This window comes from Hemitrygon akajei, chromosome 10 (genome assembly GCF_048418815.1).
Source record: "Hemitrygon akajei chromosome 10, sHemAka1.3, whole genome shotgun sequence".
NCBI lineage: Eukaryota > Metazoa > Chordata > Chondrichthyes > Myliobatiformes > Dasyatidae > Hemitrygon > Hemitrygon akajei.
In genome coordinates this window covers 30,384,814-30,397,965 of record NC_133133.1, presented here as the reverse complement: position 1 = coordinate 30,397,965, position 13,152 = coordinate 30,384,814, and the positions used below count along the sequence as shown (strand labels likewise).

The following is a 13,152-nucleotide window of genomic DNA, read 5'->3' as shown; positions in this document are numbered from 1 at the left end:
TCATGGCTGGCACGAGTCAATAGTATCAGGTGCCAGATGGAGAGGAACCGCAAAGGGAAAACTGACCATCACATTCCCCCTCCGCCACAGTGGTCTCCGCAGTGTCAGAGTGAGTGCAGAGCATTGGCCAAGAACTTGCACACACAGAATAAGAACATCTCACAAAACATCGCCACTGGAATGGTTTCACCCTTCCCTGAGTCATTCCACCCTCCTGCAACAGAAGGTTTTGGAAACCAAGAACAGATGAAAACAGCAAACACGAGGAAATCTGCAGATGCTGGAAATTCAAACAACAACTCACGCAAAATGCTGGTGGAACGCAGCAGGCCAGGCAGCATCTATAGGGAGAAGCACTGTCGACGTTTCGGGCCGAGACCCTTCGTCAGATGAGAAGATTTAACTTACCAAGAAAAAGAGAAGACATAGCAATAAATGCAGAAATTTGCAAACAATAACCCCAGTGTTATATGAACAGATAAAGACGCGAACTTTACAATACACACCCACTGCATTGTTTTTTCAGTCTATACAACACATGCAAATTATTATACAGGTTGTTCTGTAAATAATATATAATGATATGAGAGAGGAGAGATTCACCGGGGGAAAGTTGTTACACTTCTAGCAAACAACTTAAGTATCTATGGGTTATTAATAATTGTATCTGTTTGATAATACAGATATCTTATGAAATAATAAAATATTCCAGTGTTTTGTTGCATGTTTAATGTTTAATTGACGTGAAATGTTTCCAGTGAATATATTTTGCTCTCCAAAACCATCCAGAAGTTTCTGACAGAAAACACAGAGTGCTGTTGATTGCTCAGCAGGTCATGCAGCCTCTGTGAAAAGGACGTCGACTCCGTTTCAGAACAGAGATCCTTCATCCGGACTGGAAAGGAAGGGAGAAGACGCCGGAATAAGTAGTTAAGGAGAGGGGAAGGAGTCCAAGCTGCAAGGTAATAGGTGAAGCTAGGTGGTGAGGGAGGGGCTGATGAAGTGAGAGGCTGGCAAGTAATAGGTGGAAAAGGCAAAGGGCTGAAAAAGAGGAGAGGGGACCATGGGAGAAAGGAGGGACACCAATGAGAGCTGATAGGCAGGTGAGGAAATATCCGAGTCTATTAGCATGCCATTGCTTTCACTGATTTATCACATTTCTTATTCTAATTACACGTCATAGTTGGGGTATCTGGTGTCTAGCGTATTATACGTAAGCAAAACCGAAAGCGCATACTGCCAGGTTCAAGGACAGCTTCTACCCTGCTGTTATATGACGATTAGATGGTTCCCCAGTAAAATAAGATGGACTCTTGACCTCACAATCTGCCTTCCTTTGATCTTGCTCCTTTATTGTTTTACTGCACTGCACTTTCTCTGTTACCGTTGCAGTTCATTCTGCATTATTCTTTTACCCTGCTCTACTTCAATGCACTGTGTAATAATGTAATCTGTAGATACAGTATGTAAGTCAAGGTCTTCACTGTATTTCGATACACGTGACAATAATAAAACAATCTCAATTCGGAAGGCAACAAAACGAAAGAAACACAGGAATCTTATCACGATAGCGCAACGCTGCTACAGCTCCGGGAGTTGCGGAGTATGGAGATCAGTTCCGGCGCTGTCCGTTAGGCGTTCGCATGTTCCCCCCATAAACCACGTGTATTTCCTCCGGGTACACCGGTTTCCACCCACAATCCAAAGGCTGACTAGTTAGAAGGTTAACTGGCAATTGTAAATTGTCTTGTGATTAGGCTAGGGGTTAAATTGGTGGGTTATTGGGTAGTGCGGCTCAATAGGCCGGAAGGGCCCGTATCGCGCTATGTCTCTATAAATAAATTTTAAAAATTGAATTTTGGAATGGAGGGGGAGGGGGATTGCAGTGATAAAGAGAGTGTAGCCATTGAGAAATTCATAAAAATATTTGAACATTGAGTGTTGTTTAACCAAGGGTCAATAAAGTTCCGTAGCCATTAGAATGGATAGACGGAACTCGACGTTAGTCACTGTGAGATAAAAGATGTTTTTAGTTTATTTATGAAGTGTAGTCACTGTAGTAATGTAAAAAATGAAGAAAACAGTTGTATATTCAACATGGACTTGCGTTGAGATCATTGGCATATAGTCTGCTTTTAATCATAAACCTTTATAATATAAATGATTTGCATTGCAGCTTTTAAAAAAACTGGATAATCTGGGCTTGTTTTCCATGAAGCTGCGGAGGCTGAGGGACCTGGCATAAGTACATAAGATTATGAGAGGCACGGACGGGGTGGATGATCGAATCTTCTTACCGTGGCAAAGGGATTAAAACCGAGGGGCGACAGGCTTAAGGTGAGAGGAAGGAGTTTTGTAGTGGATCTGAGGAGGAAGGTTTTTTTTATACATATACACCAAGAGTAGTTGATATCTGGAACTCTCTGCCAGGAGATGTGATGGAATCAGATACAACCTCTACCTCTAAGAGGTATTTGGACAGATACTTATGTTGGCAAGGCAGAGAAGGATGCAAGCCTAATGTGTACATCGGTAAAATGGTCAGCACGGAATGGTGGGCCGAAGGGCCGCTTCTGTGCTGTACAATTCAATGACGTTGAATAATCCAGAGGCGTTTCGTGGAGATTTTCCAACTAAGTTTGGCATCCTGGCTGTTGGTTGAGGTACAAATGTTGACGAGGGCAATGATTGGATACCACAAAGAGATCTTATTCGTATATCCGACAGGATGTCTCAGTTTAACGTCTCCGTCGATCGGCTTACGTCCGGCAATACTTGGTTGCCTCAGATCTGTGTCGGCTTGGGTGATTGTTGAAGTCCCTACGGAGGGGGTGGGGGTAGTGCTGGGACTTGTGTCTCAGGGGCCAGGGTGCGCCGCCAAGCCACAGCTGACCTGCAGGAATATACCCGTTAGACGGCAACCTGACACATTCCATCAGTCAAAACGGCAAAAATCATTCCGGGCTATACAGCCTGCTTCCAGTAAATATTACACGCCGAAACTCTAAATATAGTTTGTAAAAGTTTCTGTCATTCTCCCTCTAAGGTTTTCTGCATTTATCAGCCTTTCTCGTCGATTAAACGTTTATGAACTGCTGGGGTTTAAGGTTGTGTGTTATATGTATCATTTCAAGAAACTACTGCCTACTGTAGTTAATTCTGTCTCTAACCTCGATTTAAACGGCGCTATTTATCGCCACGATGCAACGTTCCTATTTTAAATAGAGTAAATATTGGGCAGAAGGGCGCATGTGAATTTATGGTGTTAAGGCAGCAACGCTCCACAGTATGGTCCATTTTCAAAGTGATTTTGTGGTTTAAAGTGAAATGTATTCATCCATTGACAAAGTCCTGACTCTGCTTCCTGGGAATCACTCACTAATAATTCTTACAAGGTCATTATTTCGCGAGTACCGAACTAACTGTACTGAACCCAGTGGGCACAGGATAAGGACAGCGCCGTGCTCGCAACTCTTTCGGTCGGAGCCAGACGGGCAGTCAGGCAGACAACTTACCCATCCAAATTCCAGCGTGGGATTGATAAAAACAAGTCCCACCCCAAAACTAGCGCAACCGTGTTTATTTTTAGAACGGGTTTCCGAGCTGTGCGGAGGTGCCATTGGTTGGTGGTACCGTCACTCATCCTTGTCCCAACTTTCCAGCCAAGAATTCATTCAAATACGGAGTCATCGGGCAGTGGGACTCGAGACTACACTGTGTGGGAACTAAACTAACGGCACATGCGAGAGTGGTTTCCCTCAGTTCGGATCAGTTTCAGGCACCATCTAAAAAGATTTTTGTTTTATTTTGCTGTTTTATTTTCTTGATGTTCACGGGCAGAGGATCAACGAGGTTCGGAAAATGATTCTGTAGCGGCCAGGCAAAAGGTCTAGGAGTTACCCCAGAGAGGAGCCTGCTGAGGTACATAGTCTGGAAACTGCTCTGATGATGTAATCTCCTGGCAGTCAGGTAATTCTGATAGTTTGGCCATTTGAAATACTTTTTCAGAATCATTCTGCTCAGAATATAAGACGAAGAACGTATTTTTTTACATATAGACTTTGACGAGAAGTCAGCTCTGGCATTTTAAGGAAAACGCGCCGTTTCTGAACAAAAAGTTACAGCAGAATATCTTTACTCTGAGTTTATTAGCTTATTGGAGTAATTTATCTAACAATATTACCCATAAGATCTTAAAACTACTGCGTGGGAACAAAAGTCCTAGAATTATGCTAGAAGTTTGGAAAATATTTCCCCCGCCGCTGCGGTTTATGAGACAAAGCTGATTATACTTCCACCGCGGGGAGGAGAACAACGCTGGCTGTCGGTCTGTCTGTACTCACTGCGGTTCAGAAGGATGAGGGGGGATCTCATTGAAACCTTTCGAATGTTGGAAGGCTTAGACAGAGTTGATGTGGAAAGGATGTTTCCCATGGTGGGAGAGTCTAGGACAAGAGGGCACAGCCTCAGGATAGAGTGGCGTCCATTTAAAACAGATGCAGAGAAATTACTTTAGCCGGATGGTGGTGAATTTGAGGAATTTGTTGCCACGTGCAGCTGCGGAGGCCAGGTCGCTGGGTGCATTTCAGGCAGAGATTGATAGGTTCTTGATTGGACACGGCATCAAAGGCTGCGGGGGGAAGGCCGGGAACTGGGGTTGAGGAGGGGATAGAAAAAAAACGATCAGCCATGATTGAATGGCGGAGCAGACTCGATGAGCCAAGTGGCCTAATTCTGTTCCTGTCTTGTGGTTTTATGGTCTTGTGGTTTAATTCCTGGAACTCGACTGTAAACCAGAGCTGACTCTGCCTCTCCTGTTAGAGTCTGATCTTCAAGCACAGTGAACCACGCCACTGTGTGCACATCTATGTAACACCACCTCCAGCTTCCACAGTATTTTGCTGTTCCCGAAATTACCCAATTTCTCTCCTATTTCCTTTCTCATAGATGCTTTCCTCTTCCTCTTCTGTTTGGCCATTTCTATTTCCATTTCCCTTTCCCTTTGTATGCAGCGCTGAAAGGTGACCTTATAGATATTGATAAACTCATAATAAAGTGAATGGTCAGTCTTTTCCCAGTATGGGGGTGTCCAAAGCTCGAGGTCGTACTTTTAAGGTGAGAGGGGAATGATTTAAAAGGGACCTGAGGGGAAACATTTCTACACAAGATATGATGCTAAAGGAAACTGTAAAGACAGGTACAATTAGAATGCTTATAAGACATTTACACAAGTGTAGGAAAGGTCCAAGGACAAGGAGGTTTGGGTGCAGGGGTTCCCAAATGGACCTCTTGATTAATGGTAAGGGTCCATGTCATAAAAAAGGTTGGAACCCTTGAGGAATTTTGGCCACAGGTGAATGGGACCAGGATAGACTATTAGCTCAGCATAGACAAATTGAGCAAAAGGACTCATTACCACGTTGTACAACTCCACGACTATTTTCTGTTTCTATGAAAGCATGAGAAAGGAAAAGGCAGCAACTACAGATACCAGGACTGAGATCCAGACCGTGGCTCTGTAAGTCTGGCACTTTATTAACAGGCATTTCATTCACTTCAGAAAGCAGGTCTGGTGGGATGGCAAAAATGCAGATCATTATGGGTAACATGGGAAGGTCTCTGGTGCCCAGTGGGACAAAGTATCCATCACGGTCAGCTTCAAAAGGCACATGTCTGTAGATGGTCCTGATCCAGGGAGGGCTGAGCTCTGACTGCAGCTCAGTCACAGTGAGCAAAAGATGCACTGTGATAAAATCATGTAGAGAACAGCGGGTCTTCTCAAAGGGAATTAAGTAAGGAAATGCAAAGAGAGAACATCTACCCCCCCCTCCATTTTACAAAAGCTACACTCACCTTTCAATGGGCAGATACCATTAGAATCCAAACCACTCCATCCCCTATATGCAGTCAATGTCCAATGAGATATTGTCATTGAGTCAGACAGCACAAAATGGCCCTTCAGCCCATCAAATCCATGATGACTGTCAAACACCCATTTACATTAATAGAGTCATAGAGACACATAACATGGAAACAGGCTCTTCAGCAGAGTGAGGTCAATCCTATTTTTCTTTTATCCACCCCTCATACTCATTAATTGTCCCCAGAATCAATCACATCTGCATTCTTGGGACAATTTATAGTGCAAATCTAAAACCACCCTGGGTCTCTAGCCCTGTGGGTCAGTGGTTCTACCAGCTGTGCCACTTTGCTGCCCTCAGGGCAATCATGTCTTTTTACAAGGTATCAAACCAAGTCTCTCTCTACAACTGAGGGTCAGAGATTTCTCCCAGAACCCCATCACAAACAAGAAAATTAAAGGCAGATTTTAATAAACATGAGCTCATGGCACAAAACTTTGAATGAACAATCACCAGTGAATTGCCAACTTTATGAAGTTATTTACAAGGATGATTCTTGGAGGGAGAAAAACAGAGGAAGGGGGTAGAAGCCAGAATAAGAGGTTGGTGGGAGGGTCAGGAGGATAAGCCAGCAAGTGACAGATGAGACCAGGTGAGGAGGAAGGTAGGATGGTGGGGGAGGCAGGTAATGAGGTAAAATGCAGGGAGGGGATAGATGGAAGAGGTAAAGGGCTGAAGAAGGAGAAATCTGACAGGAGAAGACAATGGACCTTGAAATAAAGGGAAAGAGCAGGGGAACCAGAGGGAGGTGATAGGCAGATTATGAGTGTGGGGGAGGAGGACACAAGGATTAAGAGGGTAAATGGAATGAATAATGGGGAAAAAAGAGAGGAGGGAGGGCAGAGGTATTAGCAGATTGATGTTCATTCCATCAGGTTGGAAGCTACCTGAGAAGAATTTGAGGTGTTGCTCCTCCAATCTGAGTCTGGCCTCATTATGGCAGGAGAGGAGACTATGGACATGCACGTCAGTCTGGGAATGCAAATATGAATTGGACATAGCAGTAATAGGAATGCTTGTTGTGAACATTGAGAAACCCAGTTATATCTTCCAGATCTGATATGTAGCTTTTTTTTTTAAAATGAACAAATGTAAACTATCATATAGTTAATTCCACCAAGGTCCTGACAACAAAATCCATAGAAGACTAATACAAATGTGGTACCATTGAAATTCTCTGCCTGTTAGCCAAAGTCAAGACAAAGTCAAAGTAAATTTATATTGAAGTATGTACTTGAGATTCATTTTCTCACAATGTAATTGAATTTATGAAACACTATACATAAACTAAGACTGGCAAACAGCCAATGTGCAGAAGAAGACAAATTGTGAACATTGGTTGTGCATACGGTACTCGTTAGCATGTGGTATGAAGTTGTACATTTCTCATTCAGGGATGATAATTGTGAGCTGTCAATTGTGAGGGGCACTCAGCTGACTGAATCAGAAAAGCAGCAATTTCATTGCATGATATCAATTTCATTCATATTGATCTGAAGGACGTTAAAGAGCTATGAAGTGGGTTAGACCATAGAGTGACAATGAGAAGGCAGTATTTTTACTTTGAATTGCCGAACTGTGGGAAGAATTTAGCTCAGAAGGATGGGAATGATGATTGGGTGAATTGAGCTTACAGTGGCCAGCAAGGCTCTGGGAAAACTAAAGGAAATAGGAGCATGCAAAGTGACAAATCACATGTACTTCATTGGCTGAAGTGGGGAAAGATCTGATGATGTCATGGAGATGGAAGCCTCTGTGATGAGTAAGATAAGAGATCAGGACCTCTGATCAAGTATGGCGTGGGCATGAATTGCCGGCTTCAGTTTGAGGCTATACTTGGAAAGGAGATTATCACACTGCTAAAAGAATTGGTGAATACTTCAGGCCGAAAACATCGACTGTTTATTCCCCTCCAGCTGAGTTAAGTAAATAATCTAGAAAGAGATCTTCAAATTGTGGATGTGAAGGTTATGAACGATTTGCTGATTGTAAGGATATGAAATGTGATTAGGCTGGGTGATATCAGTAAGACTTGTGGTAATTCTGAGGTTTGCTTGGAGCAGCCTGCAGAGTATCAGTACAGGTTTGTTGTAATATAACACTATTAGTTTTAATTTGTTTTCCTATTTTCACAATTGCCTCAATTCCTAATACATCTGCCTGTCTTTTCATTGGTTAGTTTTGATAGTGAGATTCCATGATAGTTTACCATGGCATAAGAACAGACTGTTAAATGAAACTTATTTTCAGGAACATTCAGGTACACAGATGATGACACTAAAGACCATATTTTGAAATCCAGGTCAATTTATCTGGTCCAGAGCAACTAGTAGCCTGAGCAAAGCCGCTGTTGCTGTCACTACTCCTAAATTAGAAGCGACTGGAGATGGCACATGGACATGTGTAGCTCAGTATCATTTCAGATTGAGCAATAATCCATTCAAATATAACAGAGTGCATCCAAAAATATTCTTTGCTCATCAGATTCCAGAATATGCTGCCCTTCGCTGTCTTTACTATTACAATCTAACCTCTATTGCTATCTCTCACCCTTCCTTCCCTACAAACTTCTATCTATCAATCCCTCCTCACCTGGATCCACCAATCACTTACCTGCTCCAGCCTCACCCCTACTGAGGGACTAGGCAGGAGCAAGCAAGCAATAGATGGATCCAAGTGAGGAGGAATTTATGGCTATTCAATATACCGTAGTCATCAAGGCTATATTAGAGGGAGTGGTCTACTTGAAACACTCAGTCCTGATGCAAAGTCTCGACCTGACACGTTGACCATCCTTTGCCACTGCAGATGCTGCCTGGCCAACCAAGTTCCTCCAGCAGCTCATTTTTTGCTCTTAGTTCCAGGATCTATACAGTAATTGGTATTGGCATTGGTACAATGAAAAGCTCTTCTCACATACTGTTTATACAGATGAACGCATTACACAGTGCATTGAAGTAGAACAAGGTAAAAGAATAACAGTGCAGAATAAAGTGCAAAAAGCACAGAGAAGATACAGTGCAGGTAGACAATAGATCATAACAAGGTAGATTGTGAGGTTATTGTACAAGGGAACCATTAAATTTCTTTATAACTGCTAGAATAAAGGAAAACTGAATAAGGTGTGGTAGTTCTCAGAAACAGAGTTTAGATTTTAAAGGGTAGAATGATTGTAATGGAAGTAATGAGTGAATGTGTATGGAGCAGTTTGCAAAACAAGTGGACGTGCTCTGATGCCATCTTGCTAATCACTTGCATCTCTCCGAAAATATTAACTTGCTCCATAAAACACAGTTAATGATGTTTTGCTAACACAGTGTGACCAACAATATCAATACATTCTCACCAGCGAACAGTTATTCACGGGGCAGGACCAAGGTTATATTCTCCATTTAAAATAACAATAGAATAATGATCAGAAATCATGTATGTACAGCACATGACAAAATGGATTCTATTACTGATACAAAGAAATAAAGAAGTAAAAGGACTGTATTATACAGCACCTTTCACACCCCAAATTGACTCAAAGCATCTTACAGCTGGATAAGTAATATTAAAGTATAATCATTGCAAGTAGGAACTGTCAAAATAAATTTTTACATAGTAAGTTCCTACAACAAATATAAAGTAAGTGTTTGGACATTGGTTGAGGATTAGTATTTATCAGGACAGCCTTCTAGAGGGCAGACTGGGTCTAGATAAGTGGTTTCACCAAAACAGCTAAACCCATTTTGTGGTGCTCCCTCAGTACTGCACTTAAGAACAAAACTAAGTTAGGGCTCATATCCCTAAATTAGGGCTTTAGCCTATCGTTTATTAGGTGACCAAAATAAAAGAGGAAAGGCTGACAGGACTACTTTGAAGATCGCTGCTATTTAAAAATGAGTGAGATATTAAAAATAGTTAAGACCTCGTCAAGACCAGCATAAATAACCTACACAAAAATACAAGTAGTGGAAGGTGAGCATCACACACCACATGCAGGAGGAACTTGGCCAGTTGGGCAATATGTATGGAGGAAAATAAACAGTCAATGTTTCAAGAAGAAACCCTTCATCTGATTTATTCCCCTGCATTCAATGCTTGCAATAAGTATTCACCCCCTTTGGAAGTTTTCATGTTTTATTGTTTTACAACATGGAATCAAAGAGGATTTAATTTGCCTTTTTTGACACTGATCAACTGACTATGGTGTCAAAGTGAAAACAGATCTCTACAAGGTGATCTAAATTAATTAGAAATATAAGACAGTAAATAATTGATTGCATAAGTATTCATTCCCCACCCTCTTTAATATGACACACCAAATTATCACTGGTGCAGCCAATTGCCTTTATAAGTCACATAATTATTCAAATAGAGATTTGTTTTTGAAGACCTGTGTGCAGTCAAGGAGTTTCAATTGATTTTAGTAAAAATACACCTGTATCTGGAAGGTCCAACTACTGGTGAGTCAGTATCCTGGAAAATGAAGACTACACCATGAAGACAAAAGAACACTCCAAGCAACTCTGCAAAAAGGTTATTAAAAAGCACAAGTCAGGAGATGAATACAAGAAAATTTCCAAGTCACTAAATATCCCTTGTAGTACAATTAAGTCAATCATCAAGAAATGGAAAGAACAGGGCACAGCTGTAAGTCTGCCTAGAGCAGGCTGTCCTCAAAAACTGTGTGACTGTGCAAGGGGACTTGGGAGAGAGGCCACCAAGAGACCTATGACAACTCTGGAGGAGTTACAAAATTCAGTAGCTAAAATGGGAGAGACTGCAAATACAACAACTATTGCCCGGGTGCTTCACCAGTCACAGCTTTATGGGAGAGTGGCAAAGAGAAAGACACTGTTGAAAAAATCTCACATGAAATCTTGGCTGGAGTTTGCCAGAAGGCATGTGGAAGATTCTGAAGTCAGCTGGAAGAAGGTTCTATGGTTTGATGAAACCAAAATTGAGCTTTTTGGTCATCAAACTCAACACTATGTTTGGCATAAGCCAAACAAAAACACATCATCAAAAACACACCATCCCTACCATGAAGCACAGTGGTGACTGCATCATGCTGTGAGGATGTTTCACTGCAGTAGGCCCTGGAAGGCTTGTGAAAGTAGAGGTAAAGTGAATGCAGCAAAATGCAGTCTTCAAGAGAACTGTGTCTTGGGAGAAGATTTGTTTTCCAGCAAGACAATGACCCCAAGCATAAAGCCAAAGCTACACAGGAATGGATAAAAACAATAAAGTTAATGTCCGGGAATGGCCAAGTCAAGGGTCTAGACCTCAATCCAATTGAGAATTTGTGTCTGTACTTGAAAAGGTCTGTCCACTCACGATCCACATGCAATCTGACAGAGCTTGAGCATTTTTGTAAAGAAGACTTAAAGGGGGTGAATATTTATGCAATCAATTATTTTGTGTTTTATATTTGTAATGAATTTAGATCACTTTGTAGAGATCTGTTTTTACTTTGGCACAAAGAGTTTTTCTGTTGATCAGTGTCAAAAAATCCAAATTAAATCCACTGTGACTCAATGTTGTGAAACAATAAAACATGAAAACGTCCAAAGGGAATCCAAAGGTGATGAATACTTTTTATAAACACTGTAGATGCTGCCTGACTCGCTGGGTTCCTCCAACATTTTGTGTATCTTGCTGCAGAATCTTGTCCATCTAGGTAGTGAAATAGTAAACAGAATAAAAAATAGTGGAAATGATCATCAGTTCAGACAGTGGAAATAGTTAACATTTCAGTCTTGTCATCACAACTCAATAAATAGAAAATTCCACTGAAGGTTAATGTGAGAAGGCTTCGAATTTTCACTACAGCAGTGACAAAGCAAACACAAAGTACAAGCCATCTTCTCAGCTCAATGTCATCTAGTTATTGAATTAAGTTTGCTATATGACAAGCAAAAACAAAATGATGATGAGGGAATTATTTTGTGCATTAAATTAAATTGTTCGGCAATTATAGCCAATGGTTCGAGCACATATAATCTGAATTGACAATCTAGTCCTTTACTGAGGAGTGTTGCACTGTCAGAGATGCTTTGAGATGAAATATACAGTACTGTGCAAATATCTTGCACACATGTGGTATAGTTGGGGTGCCTAAGACTTTTGCACAGTACTGTAGTAACTTCATGACATATGTGAGTGATGATAAACCTGATTCTGATATGGGTTCCTATTGTGGACTGAGAATGGGAATGGGAGAGGGAGAGGGGAGTTACGGTTGGGAAAGTAGGAAAGGAGAGGGGAGGGAGCAGGAAGCACCGGAGGGACATTCTGTAATGACCAATAACCCAATTGTTTGGAATAAAAGGAACTTGCCTGGTGTCTCAGGGCTAGGTGTCTACACCCGCATCAAACACCCCTCCCCCCACCCCTAGCACTCCTTCTCTGCCACCAGTCCCTCACCCCTCCCACTCTACCCTTGCATTCCCAACATCCTTTGCTCCCAACAGATTTACAGTACTGTGCAAATGTCTTAGGCACGTGTGTGTGTGTGTGTGTGTGTGTGTGTGTGTGTGTGTGTGTGTGTGTATGTGTGTGTGTGTGTGTGTGTGTGTGTGTGTGTGTGTGTGTGTGTGTGTAAATCTAGGGTGCCTAGGATGTTTGCACAGTACTGTAAATTGAAATTTTGTCAGCTGGCCTAGTGAAGCAAATGGCACCATCTTGAAAAAGAGCAAAATAACTATCATTGATATGCTGGCCAATTGTTATCAGCCAAATAATATTTCAAAAATATATGATTTATTATATGATGTATATGTGATCTTGCTGTGCTTTAATTTACTGCTGTGTTTTATACACGACTAAACTTGAGATGAACTTTTTTTGTGAACCACACTCAATGGCCACTTTATTAGATACACCCACTCATTAATACAGATATCTAATCAGCCAATCATGTGGCAGCGATTCAATGCATAAAAGCATTCAGACATGGTCAAGAGGTTCAGTTGTTCAAACTAAACATTGGAATGGGAAGAAATACGATCTAAGTGTATTTAACTGTGGTATTATTGTTGCTACTAGATGGGGTGGTCTAAGTATCTCAGAAACCGCTGATCTGGGATTTTTTTATTTTTGTTTACACACACAGCAGTCTCTACAGTTCATAGAGAATGGTTCGGAAAAGCAAAAAAAAAATCCTATGAGTGGCAATTTTCAAAAACACCTTGTTAAAGAGGTCAGAGGAGAATGGCCAATTGTGTTCATACTGACAGGAAGG

General features: G+C 41.5%; 1 protein-coding gene across 1 annotated transcript in view; it reads left to right on the top strand.

The window, feature by feature from the left end:
* Window positions 1–3,719: 3,719 nt before the first annotated feature.
* LOC140734262 (gap junction alpha-3 protein-like) overlaps window positions 3,720–13,152 on the top strand; it is a 29,399-nt gene continuing 19,966 nt past the window's right edge. Inside the window, exon 1 of the mRNA XM_073057993.1 lies at window positions 3,720–3,969. The gene's annotated coding sequence lies outside the window, so the exon portion shown is untranslated. The remainder of the gene's footprint in view (window positions 3,970–13,152) is intronic.